We start from the raw sequence: 23,956 nt of genomic DNA on the forward strand, positions 1-23,956 counted from the left end.
GTCATTCAGAAGAGATACACGTTAGGAAAGCACCTTTACTGTAGGAGTTTTTCAGCAGGAGACTTTTAGGACATTTGAGCGACTCTGCCTAAAGTAAAATGAATAAATTCCCTGTAGAAGCAGACAAATAGAATGAATTGTCTCAGCAAATCTTTATGTGACATAACTAAAGATTTGAAGTTTCCAGATTCATTGGGATGGCTTTCCCAGAAGTATGCATCGTCATCGTCTCTTCATAGTTTGAATAAAATTATTTTTAAGGCTAATTTCAGAAAGATAGAATGAAATCCCTTAAAATGATAAAGAATATGTTATTTTAAGACCTAAAATTTCTTGAGTAAATGTAAGTCACAATACATCAACTTTTAATCAATTAATCAACATGTTTATTGGCCATATTTTCAATACTATGTTGAACATCTCTATGTGACATTAAATCTTGACATAAGGAACATCAACTAGTGGGGAACAAAGTACTGCTACAGATAATTTAAAATGGCAAATGTAATTCATTAAAACCACATATATTTCCTGTGGTGGGTGCTAGGTTTAAAAAAGGTAGAAAGCAAACAGAGTAAGACCTGATTCTGCCTCTCATAGAATTTAGAATTTGTTAAGAGAGTGGGAGAGAGATTAACCCATAAATGTATGTGTAAGAACTGTGATCATTTTTATGAATGAACATTAGCTGGTTTCGTAGGCAAGATTAAGGGGATTTCAATGAGAGTGGGGTTGTGAGAAGCTTCTCTGAGAAAACATTTCAGCTGAGGTCCGATGGAGGGCTTAAGTATTACTAGACAAAGAGCTCAGGATGAATGATCTGGGTAAAGCGAGTAGCTTATCCTGAAGACCTAGGGCCTGGATGAGCTCATCTGATTTGAGCGCCCATGTGGCTGAACATCAGTGAGCGAGGGTGGGATGATAGGGGCTGAGGCTGGAGAGGCGGGCAGAGTGGGGCTTGCAGGGCCTGGGGATCACAGAACCTGCAGTAGAGGGGAGACGATAGGAAATTTTTGCAGAGGACTTGATCTGTCAGTATGACTGGAAAGTTCCTCCTGGATGATAAAGTCCAGAGAGAGAGAGTGCACATGAGCAAGGCAGGAGGGGAGCGTGTGTGTGTGTGTGTGTGTGTGTGTACCATAAGCAATGCGGTTTTGTCGACTTTTTCAGAACTGCTGGACAAGGAACAGTGTGAAATGGGAGGGTGGGCCTTGGGGGACACTTCAGAAGCTTGCCTGCCATGGAAAGGCACTGAATAGTTTTAAGCAGGAGAGTGACTTTGTCTGCTTTGTAATTTACAGGGTGAATTACAGCTATATTGAAGTAGGTTGCAGTAGACCAGGCTTGGAGAGGGCAATGACACCAAAGGTGGGCTGGCGCAGACGCACGCAGGAATTGTAAAGGTAAAAGATAAAGCTGGCAAGCTCTGAGGACCAGATTTGGCAAGTGAGGAAGAAACAGGAATTAAGGCTGAAGCTGAGGTGTCTGGTTTGAGGGGCTGGATGGGGAAACCAAGTCTGGGCTACCTGTGCATGATTCCAGCATCTATGTGCCCACCTCAGTGGAGAAATCACATTTGACACAAAAGTTTAAGAAGGCAAATGGTCATTAGGTGTCTAATTCATGCAAGGTACTCTTTCCAACACGTTCTCACTTAATCCTTACAACAACACCCTGAGTAGGTATTTAAAATCCTATTTAGAGATGAAACTGAGGTACACAGAAAATACCTGACAGGAGCTACTTTGGAAGGAAGAAGGTTGATTTTGGCTTATGATTCTAGAGCTTCATGGTCCAAGATCAGGTGGCCCGACTGGTCTGGGATCTGATGAGGGCAGTGGATGGTGGAGTCCCTGTAGAGGAAGAACCACATAATGAGCCAGGATAGCAGACAGAGCAGGGGCCATACTCATGGATGTGGCCTGTCCTTAGGAAGCCATCATGAGTCAATCCTGGATCTCCACCCTGGCAACCTAATCCAATCCGGTCAATTTCCAAAAACCCCACCTTCTGACACCATAATCGGACTAAGTTAATCTAATCCATTAATATGAGACTCTTGGAATCAAGCCAGCCCTCAACACGTGGGCCTTGGGGGAACACCCAAATTATTATCCAAACCACGGCAGACAGGTTAAGAGGCACACACCTGGCCTAATAAAATTAGATGCTATAGTAGTAAAGACACTCAAGAACAGACTAGATAGAAATATTTGGCAAGTCCCCAGGAAGCAGAGTACTAGGCTGAGGGTCTCAGGGCATTGCAGTTGGCAAAGCTGGAGTGTCTTGTTTGCATGTCAGGGGCATAGAGGATTTAATTCCCTTGAGATGTATTATAGCACATGATGAGTAAACAAAACCAGAGCATTGTTTTTCTTGATCCTTTTACTTGAACAAGTTTTGGGGAAATAGTTTATTGTGCATTCCATTTTCATTTTAGAAAAAAATATTCCTTTATTATATTCTATCATTATTATTTCAGCAGTTTTCATTGTTCTTAAGAATCTAACATGCATGGAAATGGAAACTGGTCAGACTTGAACAGTGCAGCTCCCTTGACTAGAATAGTTCAGACAGGAAGGTCAAAGCTTAGCAGTAATTTGTAGACACTGACCCAAAGCCATTGGCCATGGGAAAGGTTCTGGCACAACTACTCTGCTGCTGGCGTGTAACTCAAAGTTGAGGGAAAGAGCTAACCTACCCATAGGCATTTATGTGGATTCTCATGAACAGAATCATTACTGCTGATAGTGGCTTGAAGGCATTGGTTGCCAGAGATCTCAATGAGGTGGACAAAATAGCTTAGTGCCCTAAAGACAATCAGCATCCAAAATGTGGACTTTAGCACCTACATCCCATTTACTACATAATCTATTGCGTATCAGTTCCAGAATAACTTGTTATACAAATAAGAATGTTGGCGGTCTCAGCTTTTAAGTGCCAACAGTTTGATTCAGGCAACAGTTTCTTGTAAACTCAAAATTCTTCTTAGACAAGTCCATCCTACACATTTTGTCGAGATAAGTAAAATTAAAGGCTAACATAGAAGACAAGATGCCTTCTAGGGCTAAGCCATCCTCCTGGCTTTCAGGTATTAGGTTGGGTGAGATGAGTTTGCTGTTTTTATAGGCAGAGCAGTCTGAGCATCAGCAGTTTCAGCTGGTTCCCCCCGTCAGTGCTGGAATCCTCGCAGAAAACAGCAGCTCACACTTTCCCCCAGCTTCAGCAAATACTCTTCCACACTTCCTTCGGCAGCCTCTTCTGTTGTCTTGTACTTCTCTCATTCAGGAGGTTCTGACTATTGACTGAAATCCCTCTTGAATTAATTAAAGCCATTTTACGTCTCTCGGTGCAGAGCGAGCATTGAAAAGGACAGCTTGTCATTGCTTATTTGAACCCCTTCATTGTTTTGAAGATGGTCCAGTCGGTCTCTTTTCTCTAACCTCAAGTTTCACCAGCTTTCCCCAAGGACCTATTCCTTTTTCATTTTTAGATGCTGTTAGCAAGGTGAAACCAGGTAAGTGAACTCAGACAAAAGCATAATCTTTCCAAAACTCAGCTTCTTGTTGGCAAAATGAGGGTTTGGAATAAAATCACATTTGTCCAGCTGCTTTGAAAAATCTTCCTTAGGGGTTTCTGGGAAGGAGCATGGTGTGTGTGTGTGTGTGTGTGTGTGTGAGAGAGAGAGAGAGAGAGAGAGAAGCAAGCTGATTTCTGCTTTACTTATATCTCATACTTAATTTTTTTTCAAAGTTACACATGTTAAATTCTCCTTTTGTAACCCATCCTTCTGCCTCCCACTCTCCTTTGCTTGAGTATACACACATACTCGAAAAGGAAAAATACAAACCAACATGTTATAAAGAGCATTAAAAAGCCCAGCTAAATTATCCAACTCTGGAGCATATTTAAAGAGTGATATACTATGACCAAGTTAAATATAAAATCACTTAATTATAATTCATTCATATAGTGTTTCTTGATGAAAGAGGACTCTCTTAATAAAGATGCTGAAAGTAAACAGCAATTTTAATATTTATTTTTGATTTTAAAAACCTTTTAAATAGGACTAGATGTACATTTCCTTACCATTGTGTATTTTTTATATCTCAGCCAGCAAGGCTGCCAGATGATGAGTGAGGAACCTCTAGAAGCAATTCCTACAGTGAAGTGATGGACAAGGTAAAAATGTCTGATTTTATGACTAGTGTCAAGCCCTGGTTTGGAGCTATAGCTCAATAGCTCTGAAGAGGAAGACTCAGCTTGTGAGGACTTGAGAAACCAGAGGGCACATCTTACTGTGAAGCGTGCTAAGCGTCATTAAGAGAGGTACACACATGGGAACAGAATAGAGAATACAGAAGCATCCTGCGGATATGTGGGAATCTGAACAATGTCATAGGTGACGTTGCAGATCCGCTGACAAGGAAGATTATTCACTAAGTAGTACCAGGTAGATGCGCCAGAAAAAATGCAGGATGCCCACATAAATTTGATTTTCAAATAAATGACAAGCAATTCTTGTCAAGTCTAAGTATGTCCAAAACATTGTATGGGAAATACTTGTAGTAAAATATTACTCATTTTTCATCCAAAATTTAAATTAAACTAGGTGCCCAGTGCTTTTATTTGCTAAATTTGGTAACTCTGGTGCCAGGCCAATATTTTATTCATGTGAACAAAGGTTGAAAAATGGGTTCCCACCTCATTCTTTGCACACAAATAAATCCTAACTGGATCAAGTTCTTAAATGTAAAAGGCAAAAACTTAAAATTCATTTCCCTCAGAATAGGGAAGAATTTCCGAAGTAAGATTCAGAATTGTAAACTATTTTTTTTGAGGGAGATGTTTTTAAATTTGACCTGAAAATGACATACTTCTTTTCAAAAAAAAAAACTCTCTAAAACAAATAAAAACACAGCTATAAATGGTGAGATGTTTGGTGGCATTTGTAATTAAAAAGGAGTACTGTTCACAATGTAAAAAGAATTTATACAAATCAGAAAGATTCCAATGATAAAAACATGACAAAAAAAAAAAAAAAGAAAAAAAGCAAGACAGAGGCAATTTTTAAGAGGAAGCACAAAAATCCATAATCATGAAGACAGGCTCATCATCACTGACAATCAGGACATGCCAGAGACATCACTTCACACCATCAGATGGCAAACATTAAAAAAAATTAATTAGATTGTAGTAATCACCATACATGATATATATAAAATATATATAAAATTATCATGTTGCACACCTTGAATATATACAATCTTTGTCAATTAGATATTGTGAAATGAAACGGATGTGGCTACAAGCAATGCAAATCATTACAAAATATAATACTGTCCAATCTTTTTCCTTTTTCATCTTTGTCTAATATGTATGATAAGAAAGTAAAGTGGCCTTCATTTTCCTATGTCTCATCAATCTTGGGCACTTCCCTTTACTTTGTGGGGCTCCCCCACATTATCTGGCTCTATTTTAGATATTGATTTTAATCATGGGATGGTTGTATTTTCTCCTTCTGTGTGTCTCTCTGAGTCCTTGTTCTTCAGTGCCGAGGGCTGTGGGGTTTCTTCCTACTGCCATGCTAAGTTTTGGAATTCGGAGTTTGGTATTGTTTGGAGGGAAAGTGGAAGAGGGTGGTGGGTCAGGATGAAGTGGCATAGCCAGAGCAGAATCTTCTTTATTGCCGCTTTACAAATTATCCCAGAGCTTAGCAGATTAAAACTCATGGTGTCCATGGTCAGGAATGTCGAGGTACCTTAGCCGGGAGCATCTGCCTTCGTGTAGCTCACTCACAACCCTCACAACCCTGCAGTCAGTGTGATAACCAGGGATGGAGTCTCAGCTGAGCGCTTGACGGGAGGAGAGCATGTGATTTCTTCCAAATTTGCTCATGTGGTTCCTGGCAGAGTTTGGAACCGCACAGACTGTTGGGCTGAGGCTTCCCCTGCTTCTTTGCCATCTGGGTATCTCCATAGGGTGGCTATTAACACGGCAGCTCCCTCTCCCTCTCATCAGAATAAGTATATGAGAGAGTGAGAAAAGTCACCCAAAGTAGAAGCCATGGTATTTGATAATCTAATATCAGAAATTATATCCCACCCCTTTTGAGGTATTCAGCTGGTTGCAGGTGAGTCACTAGGTCCGGTGGACACTCAAGGGAGGGCACAGAGACCAAGAGATGAATTCACTGGGGCCACCTTACAGGCTCCTTCCACTGATGCCGATTTATGCAGCTGAACTGGTGACACAAGCATGATTTGGAATCCAGGTAGATGAACTGAGCAGGACATTCCAAGGTCCAGGAGCAGACGCTGGACCAGAATCAGGCAGAAGCTCACGGTCAAAGGTGGCAGGAGGGCACTAGTAAGAGCAGAGTGGACCCAAGTTGAAATTTAGCATTCAGAACAGCTATGCGGAAGCAGGTGAGTATGATGTCCCTACCAACATCCTGAAAATCATGCTCAGGCAAGCAGAACCACAGCACGGCACAGCACACTGGGACTGGGCTTTGACTTCAGGTTTATGGGCAGCCAGTGGATGGTGTAGGCCAAGAGATGCCAGTAGTTCTGGGGGAGAATTCTGCCAGTGTATTGATTATTGCAGGGAGCTTTGCTTCTCGTAGGAGGGAACTTTGAGCTCCAGTAGATCTTCCCTTCCCTCTCGAATCAAGTCTTCCTCCTTAGTGTCCCTGGTTCTGTCAGAGGCATCCTAGATCTCCTTATGGCTCAGTCCCCAACTTTTTGATTTCTGTCCCTTTCTGTCTCCCTCTTCCTATTCCATATTCAATTCATCTCAAATAATTGTTCAGGGAAAAATATGAAGGTATCAGCCAATGATTTGTAGACCTCGGGCTTGTTATGCTTTCATTCATTCCATAAATTACAAAAATTCCAAAATTCCATCTGTGCTAAATGTCAGATTAGACATGAACTAACTGGGTAGCTACTGGCCACATGTTCCTGTTGAGTACTTAAAATGTGGCTAATGTCACTGAGGAACCAAAATTTTAGTTATTTGAAAATTTAAAAGAAGCAATATAGCATCTTTTTTTTCTGTTAAAAACATGTTGATAAGACCACATGTCACTCTCCTAAAAATTTAGTATCCACTTTGAGATATGCTGTAATAGTAAAACACATACTGGGTTCTAAAGACAGTTTGAGAAAATTTTTTATACTGATCACATGTTGAAATGGTAAATATATTTTGGCTATATTGAGTTAAACAAAATATATTATTAAAACTAATTTTACCTATTTATTTTACTTTTTAAATGTAAACATTAGAAAATTCAAAATTACATATGTGATTTGTATTATATTTCTATTAGGCAGTGTTAAATTGGACCATAATATTTCTTTTTTTTTTTTTTTTTTTGACAGGCAGAGTTAGACAGTGAGAGAGAGAGAGAGAGAGAGAGAGAGAGAGAAAGGTCTTCCTTCCATTGGTTCACCCCCAAATGGCTGCTACAACTGGCGCGCTGCACCGATCTGAAGCCAGGAGCAAGGTGCTTCCTCCTGGTCTCCCATGCGGATGCAGGGCCCAAGCACTTGGGCCATCCTCCACTGCCTTCCTGGGCCACAGCAGAGAGCTCGATTGGAAGAGGAGCAACAGGGACAGAACTGGAGCCCCAACCGGGACTAGAACCCAGGGTGCCAGCACCACAGGTGGAAGATTAGCCTTATGAGATGTGGCACTGGCCCATAATATTTCTTTACTTATCTTCTTTCCTCAAAATTCCTGGGTGCTAAAACATCCTTATAGTTTTTCAATCTCAAAATATTTTTATAGCTTCCCAACCCCTACACTTGCTGTTTCCACAACCATGGGCTTGAATGATCTCCAAGATGAGGAAATTTTGACAATGCTACAAACAATTTGGAAGTAAAATGTTTGTTTTAGGTTTTTGTGTACTTCTCTAGAAATGTTCAGTTTACTGCTGAACACCAACGGGAATTTCAAGTAACATTGAGATGCTTTTGTCACAGTGTAGGAAGCGTATATGATGCATCCTCTGAAGCTGTCAGTTTCAAGAATCACCTGATTGAAATTTGAGCAAGTTCAGAATCAGTCCTTAACGCTTCCTGGTCTGGCCGAAGGTCCCTTGTGAGTATTTCAGGAATGGAAAGCCAAGACACTGCAGCAAAAAATGTTCTACATGGAGGATCTCTGTGAGAGAGACCCAGTGAAAATAAGTGGCCATCAAAGAAGGATGTACTTTTCTCTAAAGAGAGGAGAGAACTTCCACTTTGAGTATTGCCTTGTCCAAATATTTACGGAGTTTGTGGACTCAAAAGGTTTCCCTAGCCTAGGCAGTGCTGTTTAAGAGCCTTGGGTGGTCACTGATATCATATACAAGAATGTTAATTGTTAAGTTAACGAGAGTCACTGTGCACTAACTCCCCAGGCAGGACCTCTGTCCTCAATGAATTGTATTGAGAGTTAACTGTAAAACCAGTTCTCAAACAGTTGTGTGTGTGTGTGTGTGTGTGTGCACAAATTGTTGAAATCTTTACTTAGTATAGAGTTGTTCTTTTGTGTACAATGTTAGCTGAAAACGAATCTTAATGCAGAATGGGACTGGGAAGCGGAGAGGGAGGAGGAGGACAGGTGGGAGTGTGGGTGGGAGGGCTGATATGGTGGGAAGAATCACTGTATTCCTAAGGTTGTACTTACAAAATGTGTATTCCTTAGAAAATAAAAAAAGAAAGTAAACTACCTGTTTATAAACCTTTAATAGCAAAATAAACAATTTCTCCCTAAAAAAAAAAAAAGAAATTTGAGCAAGTTGCCAGTACATGGTAGTCTTGTAGCTTTTTTTTTTGAATTATTTTATTTATTTATTTGAAAGTCAGAGTTACACAGAGAGGAGAGGCAGAGAGAGAGAGAGAGAGGTCCTCCACAATGGTTTACTCTCCAATTGGCCACAACAGCCAGAGCTGCGCCGATCCGAAACAGGATCCAGGAGATTCTTCCGGGTCTCCCACATGGATGCAGGGGCCCAAGCACTTGGGCCATCTTCTACTGCTTTCCTAGGCCATAGCAGAGAGCTGGATTGGAATTTGAGAAGCCAGGTCTTGAACAGGTGCCCATAGGGGATGCCGGCACCTCAGGCCAGGGTGTTAACCTGTTGCACCACAGTGGCAGCCCCAGCCTTGTAGCTTTTTCATAGCTTGGACTTTGAGCTTAACTTCACTTTCATAGGGCCATAAATATTATGCTACTGAATACTGGATATATTTGATGATCACAAAATTAAGCTCACTCTGCTCTCAGATATGAATATTGTCAGTGTTTCATGCATTCCCTATGAAACCTGTGGTTCCTTGCTCTTACTACCCTACTTGGGTCAGGCCAGGTGGCCTGGTTTGCTGCTTTGGCTCCACATTGGCTCTTTGTGAATGCCTTGCTGTGCATCAGCCACATATTTCATCTAATTCCTGGACCTGGGGGTTCACCTGCAAACTCTGTGCAGGGTCCACTCTTGGGTGAGACCCATGGCAGGCTTCCTGGGTCCTCACGCATCCATTTACCACCCTCTTCTCCCTTGCCACCTTCATGGGACCACATGGAATCTTCTGGGTTGCCTATATGAGTGCTCTGAAGGGGCTCTCTCCTTTGGCCAGACTCTTGTACCCTCTCACTCTGCTGGGCCTACCCCTCTTGGCACAGAACACACTACCCAGGAGTTCTTCCCAGACAACCAGATGGGAAGCAGGGCAGGTGCACTGGAGCCTTCAGCCTTCCCCTAACTTACCTGGTATCCCTTCTCAGCCAATCTTTCCATCAAACACTGGAGAATGTATCCCGGGACTCAAGTGTTTCACCTCCTCTTGCCTTCTCTGACTTTCTCCCCTTAACAGTGCCCCTCTCCTCTATCAGGGCCCACATCTCTCTCTTTCCCTGCCCTTTCCCCTGATGGGATGTAAGTGACTTTTGTTTCATGCTCCTGTTCATCCCATTTCCTATTTCCTTTAGGTCATGTGCATCTCATCACAACCCCAGCATTGTATCTGAGTCTGATGGCAGATGGAGTTTGGAGAAATATCAACTTATTCCTATGAGTAGTTAACTAAGTAAAGATTTTTAAAATGTCATCTAGGAGTCAAAAGTATTTTCACACAATTTCCTAAAGTGTCCTAGAAACGGAAATGCTACTTTGAACATTTTTTTTAAGATAGGAAAGATAAGAACTTGTGTCTAAAATAGGATTAAATAGACTTTTAAACATCTTTTTCGTATTCTCAGACATGTGGTGGCTTCTATAAAAATTGCTTCTCTTGGTCAGTAGTATTTTGTAGCCTCTCCACTGCATGAGGTCACAGCTTGCCCAGAGAATCAAAACCTTTCTTTACAGTTTGGAAAACCAGATATTCAGCTTATCTAAATGGGCTGTCACCACCCCCCACAGCTATAATTATAATAAGATCTCATTCTTTGCTTTTCCTAAGTTAAAACTAAAATCACAGGTCAAATATGTGTCTACTTCTCCTTCACTCTTTCTTTCCAGAACTTTTCTTTTTCTATGAGAAGAATTCTGGGCAGGATGCTCCATGAGTGAGGCTGTGAACTCCCTATCAAAACCTATTTCCTCTGATGCTCTCCTACTTTGTGAAGATCCATAAACACGTCTGTCTGAGTTTGGCTGAAATCTGTCCAAAAAAGAAGTTAACTTTAAATTATCCCTTAACATCTACTAAAAATATCAGGCTTAAAAAATATTTCTTGTTTCTCATGACATTAACATTTGTTTTAGAGGAGCAATAGTTTTCTATAGATAAAAACAACCTAGCACTAGTACTGCAGATTGAAGTGAGACAACAAGTAATGATCAGACAGGGTCTAGAGTCTGGCATACTGAGAAGTGCTCCAGATGGGGAATCAGGAAAAGCAGCTTGTAATACAGCCTTGCCATCACTACACACGTGTCTTTGAGCAGCTCATTTCATTTTGTTGGGCTCCAAATTACCCCCTCTATAAAATAAGGCCTTTGATAAAAATTGGTGGTTCTAATACTGAGAGGAGGAAAGTGACTACATACACTGAGAAAACAGACAAGGAAACATTTCCACCAGCTACCCCCCTTCTCACTGTGCCCTTCTGTTTCCTGCCAAACCAACAAGGGATATGAACTGTCTGGCAGAGTCACCAGGACAAAGGATTAAAAGACGAAAAGAGGATCCAGATGTTTCCATTTGGGGTAATTGAATTTTCAGACACATCTAATTCAGATGAGCTGTATCCATGGACAATTGAGCCAAAGACGTAAAAGTGAATCTTGTAATTCAACTGGGTTTCCCGATACCACTTCCCATGTAGCACAGCCATTGGCATTGTCCCTTCACACATCTGTGATGACATGGTAGGAGCCAAAGTGTAGGACAATCTCAATCAAAAAAGCACCCTAAAGCCTACGAGCCCCCATTGGTTTCACAGCAGACTTTATTGCATACCCTGTGAGCCCTGAGCACTGTTTTAAGTGAGATGAAGAAAGGATACAAAAAATAAGAACAATGGTACTGCAAAAAGTTCTCAGTGGAACTGAAGAGAACATGTGGGCAATAAAAAAATATTTATGACTTTAGGAATATCATATAAATAGCAAATGTTTTTATCTGCACATTGAATGTTTCCTTTAATCCTTCAGGGTTAGGCTCTTATATAAACTTAATTAATTAGATCAAGAGGGGGCCAAAGCTTGCATCCCACTTGGAAAATTTGATCTTTATCTACCAAGTCTTTTAAATTCTGTGGTAGATTTTTAAGCTTAGGAAATAAGCCAGCAATAGCTAGGGTGAGTTTATTATCTGAGACTTTGGGGCGTGTAAAAATTTCACGGGTGTAACAGGCTTAAACTGGGACTATTTTGGCTAAATAAGGATATATAGGTGCCCTTTCAGTAAAGAAAATATTTGTTCCAGGAGTTGACATCATCGGAACAAGCTTTACCCAGGGTCAGAATGTTGAGGCAATAAGTGAAATGGAATTTCACTATACCTGTTTGGCTGGAGGTTTCTGCATAGCCCCTCGTCAACCTGGAAAATTTGAGATGACCTCTGTACCTATTTTCCCCTCCATTCATTTCTTTAAATAAGGCTTTTTGTGTGTTGTTTGTTGAACCTTTCCTTGGGGTCTGATCCATTACAGAGATGGTTGCAGGTAGGGACAAACAAGATTTGAGGATCAGTGACAGTTCTCAGGTGTGCCACTAAGCACTGTGTGATAAATTGCCAAGTAGATTTTACAATGAGTTGGTTGGTAGGTGCAAGGGGAGCTCACAATCTGATGGGGAGGGCGGTAAGGCTTTAAGGGAAGATGTGAGATTCAAGTAGGGTCTGTAGGAATAGGTGGAAATTGCGGATTTACAGAGTGAGTGGCACGTTGTTTCTCATCTTTCTGGTTGAGCACATGACAAGTTGTTAAGTACAGAAACCAACAAATGACAATAGCAATAACAAAAAACCATGCAACTTGTGACAAACTCCACTATGTAAAGGGTTTTATACATCATTAAGAAAAGGAAGAAAATCTGTAGAAAAGTGGACTGAAGACAAGAAAAGATGATTAACAAAATAAAAAAAATTAATGGTCAGTATATATTTGAAAATTCCTTCACTTATCAGTTTGAAAACAGAAAAATAAACAAACTGGTGGGAGTAGAGATAAAATGCTCCCTTTTGGTACAGTTCACATGAGTGGGCACAATGGGACAGCATTTTTGGAAGTCAGTTTATCCGTATGCATCAATAATTATATATTTTGGATCAGAAATATCACTTCTAGAAATGACTGTAAGTATTTTGTCTGATAATTGTGCAGATGTAGGTACCTGTGAGATGTTCAACATAGTGCCACATATACTAACATGAACAATTAGAGCCAACTGGCAGTACATTAAAAGGATATTTGCTCAATAAATTTTCCTATTAAAACCCAACCAAAGGGTTGGCGCTGTGGCTCACTTGGTTAATCCTCTGCCTGCGGTGGCTGGCATCCCATATGGGTGCCGGCTTCTAGTTCTGGTTGCTCCTCTTCCAGACCAGCTCTCTGCTGTGGCCCGGGAGGGCAGTGGAGGATGGCCCAGGTGCTTGGGTCCCTGCACCCGCATGGGAGACCAGGAAGAAGCACCTGGCTCCTGGCTTCGGATAGGCTCAGTGCCAGCCATAGTGGCCATTTGGGGAGTAAACCAATGGAAAGAAGACCTTTCTCTCTGTCTCTCTTTCTCTCACTGTCTATAACTCTACCTGTCAAATAAAAAAAATCATAATTCAAAATAGTACAATATGTTATTTATGTCTGTTCTTTGTAGCCTGAGTTACAATCTAGTTGGGCCAACTAAATTTGTATGAATGGAGTAAGTCAGGTCATACAAAATAAGACTAGTTTTTAAAATCAAGACCAAAGTCATATAGTACAATAAAATTTCTCTCTCTCTCTCTCTCTCTCTCTCTCTCTGTCTCTCTCTCTCTCTCACATACAGGCTTTCGTGACTCCCAGGCTTTATCTACTCTGAACCTACAGGAAAAGAATCTCTGGGTGATGAAGCTGGTACATGTGTATTTTTCAAGCATTTTAAAATTCCCCAAGGCAGTTTTGATGGACAGCCAGGTTGAGAGTCATTGCTCTTGGGTGAGCTGTCTGGTTTCATTTGGTGTCCTGGCAAATAAAAGGTGAGTTCTTCATTGCAGGACTTACAAATATGTACTTGAGGAGAACTAGGTTTGGAACCAACCAACTCTTGGAGAAAATGACACAAAAACTTCCAAGAGTGAGGCTAGTTAATTTTTTATTTAGGGATAAAAACACTTTCTGGAATATTTATTGTTATTATTCTGTCTTATTACAAAAGTAATACATGTTTACTATAGAAATTTTGAAAATAAACTGTAAAAGAACACAGAAAAGATAAAAAAATCACTGTGATCCCATCACAACATTGTTTACATTCTTTATTATGTATTAATGGAAATATGTTGTACATACCATTTGGTAACATGCTTTTTAAAACCAGCAATAAGAATATAAGAATATTTTCCCTTTTTAATATTCTTCTGTGAAATAATGCCCAAGGGCTATGGAAAATTTCATCCCATAATTAATTTTATTGCTTTTCTACTTTTGGAAATTTTAGCCTTTCAATTTATGACTCAAATAATCCCACAGTGATCCTCCTTTGACTACACATATTTATCCTCATTTTCAATATTTCCTTAGAAATGCAAAAGGTGGGTTTGTGGGATTAAAAATGAATATTTATAGGACATTTCATGCATATTGCTCAACTGCCCTTTGGAAAGGACATAGCAATTCTACATTTTGGCCAAAACTTATAATTTGTGAATCATTATCAATATTGAATATTTTATAATTGCTAATCTTATAGGTGACAATGTATCTGAAGTTAATTTGCATTTCTTTAAAGCTACTTCTAAGGATATTTAATATTTCCTTCATGGTTACAGGCCATTTATATGTCTTTAGAGAATTGCCCATCAGGCGATCTTTATTGTTCAGTTAGATTGATTTCATTTTACTTAATGATGCAGACTCTTTGTGTTTCACTTGTGTAGAGCATATTTTCCTATCTCATTTACTTTAAAATTGTCTTTATGATGTTCAAAAGTTGATCACTGCTTCCTAAGCACAGTTCACAATTTGTCATTGCAATGAGTCAACCTCGGAAAGATCAGCAATTTGGCAAAAATGAACACCTCCATGCTACCCTGGACCACTCCAGGCTCCAAATTTAGTGATTACTCTTGTCTAACAGTATCTGGTTTAGCAAAAGGTCATTGGCACATTGGTATGAATTTAAATCAGTGTTTTGAATCTCAACAGATTTTAAGCTTTGTCTCAAGTTAAGCACTGTGTCCTATTTTTTGTTGTTTTTATAATTTGAATGTCAGAGAGAGATAGAGGAAGAGAGAGAGAGAGAGCCAGAGAGAGATAGAGGAAGAGAGAGAGAGAGAGCCAGAGAGAGATCTATCTGCTAGTTCACTCTCCAAGTGCCCACAACAGCCCATGCTGTGCTAGGCCAGAGTCAGGAGTTTGGAACTCGAAAGGAATCTCCCATTTGGTGACAGGGACCCAAGTACTTGACCCATCACTTGCTGCCTCCCGTGGTGCACATTGGCAGGAAACTGAAATTTGAGGGGAATCCAGGCTTGAATCTAAGCACTCTGATATGGGATACAAGTGTCCCAAACAGAATCTTAACCACTGTGCCAAATATTTGCTTCAATAGTTGTGTCCTGTTTGAGTTGAGATATTCAGATACAGGGTAGAGTTGGTAAAATCAATTCTGCAATTATTTATTGAGTAAGCATAATATAGAAGTCACCAAATTGGCAAAAACAACCTAAATGAAAGATCCTGGTGAACAAGACCCCAGTGGAAGGAACAGGCCATCAAGGAGGGAGGCGCCTTTCTCCGAAGGGAGGAAGGAACCTCCACTGTGATACGGCCTTGACTAAACAAGTTCAGAGTTGGTGAACTCAAGGGGCTTCCATAGCCTAGACAGCTCATAGCAAGAGCCTCGGGTGATTGCTGACATCATAAATAAGAGTGCCAATTGTTAAATCAACAACGGGAGTCACTGGGTACAGGCTCCCCACGTAGGATCTCTGTCCTTAATGTGTTGTACTATGAAACTTAAAGACAACACTACTAGTCGAACAATACCCTATATCTTGTGCAGTTGTGTGAGTGCAGCCTGTTGAAATCCTTGCTTAGTGTATACTAAGTTGATCTTCTGTATATGAAGGTAATTGAAAATGAAACTCGATGAAGGGTGGGATGGGAGAGGGAGTGGGAGAGGGGAGGGCCGCGGGAGGGAGGGAGGTTGGGGGGGAGCTATAACTTTGTAAATTCACATTTATTAAATAAAAAAAAAGTCACCAAATAACCAAGCATCAAGCCTGTGTATAAGGGTGCATTTAAAATCTGGTTAAAAAATATATTGATGAAATGTAAACCTTTTAAAATTTAATAATTAATTAAAATAAAAATAATTACCACAAATAAAATAATTAATTAAAATTAATTAAAATGATTAAACATTAATTAAAATTAATTAAAATCATTAATTAAAATTAAGATAATTGATTAATAATTAATTTATTAAAAGCATGAAAGTCGCACATTATTTTGAGCCTCAACAACCAAAAAGATAAGTGAGGCAGTGACTACTATCACAGTTAAACTGGAGAGAAGATTGAGTTTTGGGGGTTAAATGAATGACTTAGATTTTTCAGTGGATATTTAGTGTGACTGAGATTAAAATGCAGATGACGCTACAAATTCAGTGTGTGGTGAAAGGACTGGTATTTTCACAAAGCTTCTCTGAACATTAAAATAAGGAAAAGGAGCCAAAATAACATAGAAAGAAACAAACCAAAGAATTTTCCAAAATCAAAGTGAAACATGGGTGTGGTTGAATTTGAATGTAGTTGCAAATGTAATAGAATTCTTGGTTTTCTTTTACTTTCTATATTTTAGAGACTGGCTATTTGTTTGCAGTATTTTATTACTACATGATGATTCTATTTGATGTGGTCAAAGAGCTGTTTTTTCTTTTCACGATCACCATGTTGAAACGTTGTTCTGTATATCAAAGGTATACACACATTTGTGTATGTAATTTATTTTTGAGCTAGGCTCTTTGGTTAAGTGTGGCTTGATCTGCACTTGGATTCTATTGTTAATGTTCCCTGCATACTAAGCCACTTGCTAAACACAGAACGCAGGAGTTACAGCTTTGCTTCCTTCCACTGCAGGGCATTGTGGACTACATATTCATGATACTGCTTATCTGTTACTCGGAACTACTGGCTTTTATCTGAAGTTATTTGTATTTCATGGATAACTCAAAGATCTGAGCAAGAAGTTGGAAACTGAAATTGACAGAAACCCAAAAGGAATTTGGAGAGAAGGAACAAAGAAATAGGTGAAGTTGGGTTTTATGTAAAACTCAAGAATTTTGTCTGGGAGAATAGTGGAGGAGAGGGGTCCTGTAATGTTGAGGAGAAATCAGGAAATGGGAAATCAAATGAAGATCCCCCCTCTTTACCAGATGTCTTCAGAGTATGGTGACTCAAGAGTGTGACACTGACATTTCAAAATATTGAGATGACTTCTTGGCGGTGTCAGGAAGGCTTGGGTAGGGCCCAGTGCCTGAGATAGGGCAGGGAAAGGGTACACTCTGTTAAAAAGAACCAGATCTGATAGCAGCACTGGGCAACATGCGCTGTGTGATTGGAAGGTGTTACATTTATAGAAATCTTACCTGAGCATGGAACAAGGTAAAGAATGAAATGCAAAGGAGGGGCCAGTGCTGGGGCGCAGCAGGCTAAAGCGCTGGCCTGCAGTGCTGGCATTCCATATGGGTGCTGGTTTGAGTCCTGGCTGCTCCACCTCCAATCCAGCTCTCTGCTTTGGCCTAGGAAAGCAGTAGAAAATGTCCCAAGTCCTTGGAACCCTGCACCCGCATGGGGGATCCAGAAGAAGCTCCTGGCTTCTGGCTTAGGATCGGCCCAGGTCCAGGCATTGTGGCCATTTGGGGAGTGAACCAGAAGATGGATGACCTCTCTCTCTCTGTCTCTACCTCTCTCTATAACTTTGTCTTTCAAATAAATAAAATAAAATACAGTACTCTGGTTGATTCATTAAAAAACCAAAAAAAGAAGAAGAAAGGCAAAGGAGAAGTCAGATTGTGATTGGAGAAGTCATTACCTCCATCCTGGATTAGTTAGTGACATGCATGATTTTTACTATGTAGGTTCTTCCCTCCCAGTAAAAAGCATAATGACAGATACGTAAGAGAAAATTAAATATTTACTTGTGGCTAATCTGTTGATCAGCCAATCTAATAATATTCATTCTTCTGCTTTTTAAACTCCAGCTACTCTCAACATTCCCTTACATACACTCTTCACTCTTGCCCCTTCTTGACTATTGTGTTTGGGAAACACACAGCTGCGTTGACTAGACTCACTTAAAATTCATGACTGTAAGGACAGAAATCATGAAGTATGTGTCCTCCAGCTTTGTTCTTAATTTTCAAGATTTTGTTGGCTATTTGGGGACCATTACAATTTGACAATGGTTTTAGGATCAAATTCCAGTAGAGATTTTCTTAAGGATTTCATTAAATTTATAGATCAGTTTAGGGAGTATTACTGTCTTAACAATATTGAATCTTATGATCCATGAACATAGAATGTCTTTCATTTCTCTCTGCAGTGTTTTGGAATTCTTAGAGTGTAAGTTTTGAACTTTTTTGCTAAATTTATTACTATGTACTTTACTGTTTTGATGTTATTAGAAATGAAATTATCTAATTTTATTTTAGATGTTTTAATTGAAATTAAATAAAAATAGGTTTGATTTTTATATTGATCTTATATTCTAAAACCTTGTTGAACTCATTTATTGGTTCTAATGGTATTTTTATTGGATTCTTTAGGATTTTCTATATGCACGGTCATGTCTTCTGCAAGCAGAAGTAGTTTTACTTCCTGATTTTTCAATCTGGATGCTCTTTCTTTCACTTTCTTGCCTAACTGACCTGGCTAGAAGCTTCAATATAATGATGACTAGAAGTGGTGAGAACAGCTGAACTGTCTTCTGGTCTAAGTTGTTTAAATTTGATGAAGTCCCAACTCTTTATCCTTCTGGGTCATCCAGTCACACCTTGATGAAATATTCATTTGAGTTAAATGCAATAGTATTCCAGAGAAAGGACATTTACCCTTATTGTTGGCACTGACAATCAGAATCCTCAGAAGCAATCTTTGGACATAACACTGTTAACAAGATCAAGACTCAGGCCCTAGGTCACAAAGTATAAGCCACAGTAGATGCTGAATTATTATATCCTATTCATGAAAGGCTAGTGTCTTTAGAACATTAAAACTAGTGTAGATTTTTTTCATAATTTAATAAACTTCCACTAAATTCATCACTGAAAACCCATTTGTGACATTCATTATGCCAATTTGCCAAACAATTGGGGTTGATGCAACTGATAAAGTATTAATATCTAGAATCTTTAAGAGCTCAAGTAACTCAACAACACAAACAATCCTAGAAATGAGCAAAGGACATGAACAGGTATTTTGCAAGAGAGGCAATTCAAATGACCAACAGACACTTGAAAAAAAATTCTCAGGATCACTAGCCATCAGGGAAATACAAATCAAAGCCGCAATGAGGCTTCATCTCACCCCAGTTAGAATGGCTATCACACAGAAATCAATTAACAACATATGCTGGTGAGGATGTAGGGGAAAAGATGCTCTAATCACTGTTGGTGGGATTGTAGACTGGTGCAGGCACTGTGGAAGACAGTAGGGAGATACCTCAGAAATCTGAATGTAGACCTACCATATGATCTAATCATCCCACTCCTAGGAATTTACCCAAACCAAAAGAAATCAGCATATGAAAGAATTATCTGTACCCCCATGTTTATAGCAGCTCAGTTCACAATAGCTAAGATGTGGAATCAACCAGATGTCCAACAACTGATGCCTGGATAAAGAAACTATGGCATATATATAAACAAACACACACACACAAACACACACACACACACACACATACACTATGGAGTACCACTCAGCTGTAAAAAAGAAAAGAATGAAATGCTTTCTTTTGCAACAAAATGGATGTGACTGGAAACAATTAAACTTACTGAAATAAGCCAGTCCCAAAAAGATACATATCATGTTTTTCCAGATCTGGGGTCACTAACAGAGTACCTAAAATGTAATGTATTGAGGTGAAATGGACATTTTGAGATTCAATGAATGGTTATAGCGTTTGTCTCTACTGTTGAGGAAAAAACTTTTTTTCCTTCATACTATTTGTTGAACTCTTTACTTAGTGTAGGATTAACTTTATGAGTATAAAGTATGCTGAAAATAGATCTTGTAAAAATTAAGAGTGGGGATAGGAGAGGGAGGAAGAAGAGTTGGAGCATGGGTGGGAGGGAAGGTAGGGTAGGAAGTGTCACTTTGTATAAATGAGATACATGAAACATGTATGCCTTAAATAAACATTAAAAAAAGAAATAATGATAAATGCAGCACATGTAGTAGTGAGATCTAGAGGGCAGATTTTCTTATATAATGTTATCCATTACCCTTGAAGGTTGAATTCTGAATTAACACAATGAACTACTAGAGTGTAGCTTAAATTAACACATACACATGCACTTCTACACATTGTAATATATACATACATATAAAATATATAAAAATATATAAATATAATATGTTATAATATATAATAATAAATATATGAAATATATAAATATATAAATTGACATAAGCTATGTCACATAGGCATTCCTTACTTAGTGTGGCCAAATCAGACTTCTTGTTTTGTTCTTAAAGATGTTTCTCTGTGAGAATTCCCAATTTCATTAAGTTAGGCCATCAACATCACTATCATTCATGTACTTAAGCCAAAAATCTGTTAGCCTTGGTTTCTAGATTTCTTGCCTTCTGTAGTCAATCCATTAACAAGTCCTTTGGACTGTGTGTTCTCTCACATCCTGAAGCTACCTCCTTCTTTTCCACTATCACTACCTTAGTCTAAACCACAAGATTTATTATGTCTGTTAGAACAATGAAGTGGCGGGATAAGGAGTCTCTGCCACTCCTGTGATCACTTCTCTCTCTGGTGTCTGAGCTAGCCTCTTCACTCTCACTCTGGTGTCTGAGCTAGCCTCTTCACTGCTACATCGACTTTTTTTGCCGTTACTTCCTCCCACCTGACTCCACTCTCAGAAAATTAGCCAGAGGGACCAGTTAAACATACAGATGGGATTACATCACTTCCCTTATTGAAACCGTCCTGTGGCTCCCAATCACACTTAGAAGGAATTCCAAACTCTTTACACCAGCCATGCAGGCTCCATGGTCTGCCTCTTGATTACATTTTTGATCTCATTTCAAAATCTCCTCTGCCCACTATGTTCTGGCTATGCTAGCCAACTTTTTGGTCTCTGAAGATGGCAAACTCATTCTTGCCTCGGGGCCTCTGAACTGGCTGGCTGGTTGTCTGCCCCAGCCAGATAGCTCTTTCCCTGATCTTAGATAGGCTGCTGCTTCCTCGTCATTCAGATCTCAAACTGCTAGTCAGCTTCTCAGAGGAGTTTCTCTGACTACATATTCAACTTGGATCACTCTGTCTTGCTCTACTACATTTGCCTATCTAATTACATGTGTTACACATGTAAGGTAAGCATGTATCATCTCCTCCTAGCTAGGACAGGAAAGCCCCATGAAAGCAGAAATCGTGTCTGTGTTGTGTTTCTTTGTATACTTGTCATGGAGAACCATACTTTGTTGTTGTTGTTGTTGTTTTTTAAAGATTTATTTATTTATTTGAAAGTCAGAGTTACACAGAGAGAGGAGAGAGAGAGAGGTCTTCTATCCAATGGTTCACTCCCCAATTGGCTGCAACAGCCGGAGCTGGGCTGATCCAAAGCCAGGAGCCAGGATCTTCTTCCGGCTTTCCCACGTGGGTGCAGGGGCCCAAGGACCTGGGCCATCTTCTACTGCTTTCCCAGGCCATAGCAGAGAGCTGGATTGGAAGAGGAGCAGCTGGATCTTGAACTGGTGTTCATATGGGATGCCAGCGCTTCAGGCCAGGGCGTTAACCTGCCGCTCCACAGCACTGGCCCCGTGGAGAACCATAGTTTGTACTGAAAGGTGCACAATAAAGTTTTGTTGAATGAAAAAGTGAAAATTTCAGAATAATGCATGATATTGTGATAAAAGGAACATCAAAATCATTCTGCTTGACTGGAATCTTTAGCATTGAATCTAGTTAAATAAATGAATTATAATCTGGGGACTCAAAACTTTAGGGACAAGAATTAATTGTATTATATTTGTTGTAATAGGGTATCATCAAGATCCATTTTAAAACATTGTGTATCTTGTTTTTCTAATTTGTACATCACTAAGTGATTTATATCCCAATTGCACCGGATAGTCCTGGAACTTATATTCCCTTTCCTACAGTGTCTGATCCATCAACTAAACGTCCTCTGTAAATGAAATTCTTGGGCATGATTCCCTTGTGATGCTCCAATAAGAAAACTCATCAGTATTCCTGATTCTTAAAAAAAAAAAAAAAAAAAAAGAGAAAAACTTCATTGCCTTAGACCAGAAGTGTCAGGTGCTAAAATCTTTAATACTTATATTTTTGGTATTAACATCTCTTTTAAAAGGAAAGTGTGCCTGGGGTTGCAATTAGAGGGAGGTTGGGGGCTGGAGTGGAGCTGAGGCAGGGAACACAGGGCGGGTAGACCTGTGTGAAATGCCTTCTGAATATATCATAGCTTGCGGTATTGACTGCTTCTCTGGTAGCTGGTTCCTGGCTGTAGGGATCTGAAAGCCTACTACTGGCTTCCTCCCTGAAGTGAGGAGCAGCAAGCCATTGGGTTGCTGTGTATTTAGGAACAAAAATGCAGTGCAAAATGGTCTATTTTAGACGTAGACAAGAAAAAAAGAGGTTCTGTAAGGTTAAATCATTGTTTTAACACAGCAGGAGCTTGTAGCAGCCCAAGCAAGAGCTAAGCACCAGCAATAATGATAAGAGTTAATGTTCACTGAATATTCACTGTTCCAGGGACTGTATTATATTATCTTACCTTCGCATAAACTGTGGAGTAGGTAGTCAATGCCAATGTGGAATTCATAGCTATGATGGTTCATGTTATATCCCAATGTGGTCAAACTATGGGTACCCAGTTATTTGACCTATCACCAGTCTAGATGTTGCTTTGAAGGTATTTTTTTAAAAGACAAGATTAACTTTTAAATCAGTAGGCTTTGAGTAAAGCAGATTGTCCTGTATAATGTGTACTGGCTTTATCCAATCCGTTGGAAGACCACAGTTACAGAGATGGGACTTTCCTGCAGAAGGAAACCCTTCCTGAGTCTCCAGACTGCTGCTTGGTAAAATCCAGACCCGGGGATGCTGCAGCACCAACTCTTGCCTGAATTTCCAGGCTGCCCCTGACGTGGCCGCCTTCACCGTCACTTAGGATAGTTTCTTAAAGGAAATCTGTGTTTTTCTCTTGCAGTCCTCTCTACCTCCTTTCTCTTTTGCTTATGGCTGTACGCTCTGTCACTCTGCAAAGCCCTCACGAACACAATACTCTCCTTTTTCAGTGGCCTCTCCTAAAGTGGCAGCCCCAGCCTCAGCTCTCTTGGGGTCCCTGTGGTCACTCCTTTCCTGTGCAAGTCAGGCCCAGGTTGCCAGGAGCCATGCGCAGTTGCTAGCCCTTTCCCCATCTACTGTACCATGCTTCTCGCCCATAGCCATGCAAATCACCTTCAGTTTCGCAGGTTGAATGTGCTCCCTGTCTCCTGCTTGAACCCTGAGGAATTCAATGCTCTTTTTAATCTCATTTACATGAGGAAGCTGAGGTCTGGAGAGGGCTGGGATTTAAGCCCAGGTCTCTGACTCCAGTGGAAATGTTCACCCTTTGTACATTAGATGCCAGGTACCTACTCTTTCTGACTCAGTTTCCATATTTACAAAACAAGGTGAGAACCAGAATGCCTGTGGTGGGTAGTTTTAGTGTCATGTTCACTGATTTGCAAGATGCTGGGATAGCTGACTAGACTTCATGTCTGGGTGTGTCTGTAGGGGTGTTTCTGTGAGAAGAGATTAGCATTTGAACTGGGGGACTGGTAAGCCTTCTATAAGGAGGGTAGACATTGTCTGATCTGTTGGTTCTGAATGCAGCAAAAGTCAGAGGAGGCTGTAATTTACTTTCTCTCTCTCTCAACATCTCTTTCTCTCTCTCCACCTCCAACCCCCTATCCCCCATCCCCCATCTGCCTATCAGCCTCTTCCCGCCTCAGCACCCTTGGTTCTCAGGGCTTCCGGCTTGGGCTGGAATCTACACTGTTGTTCTCCATGTCTC

General features: G+C 40.0%; 1 protein-coding gene across 1 annotated transcript in view; it reads left to right on the forward strand.

The window, feature by feature from the left end:
• Positions 1-17,696, forward strand: part of MTERF1 (mitochondrial transcription termination factor 1) — a 232,828-nt gene extending 215,132 nt beyond the window's left edge. Inside the window, exons 3-5 of the transcript XR_007922258.2 lie at positions 4,114-4,182; positions 13,487-13,676; positions 16,782-17,696. The gene's annotated coding sequence lies outside the window, so the exon portion shown is untranslated. The remainder of the gene's footprint in view (positions 1-4,113; positions 4,183-13,486; positions 13,677-16,781) is intronic.
• Positions 17,697-23,956: the final 6,260 nt, after the last annotated feature.

The sequence above is a fragment of the Oryctolagus cuniculus genome, chromosome 16 (assembly GCF_964237555.1).
Source record: "Oryctolagus cuniculus chromosome 16, mOryCun1.1, whole genome shotgun sequence".
Classification (NCBI taxonomy): Eukaryota; Metazoa; Chordata; class Mammalia; order Lagomorpha; family Leporidae; genus Oryctolagus; species Oryctolagus cuniculus.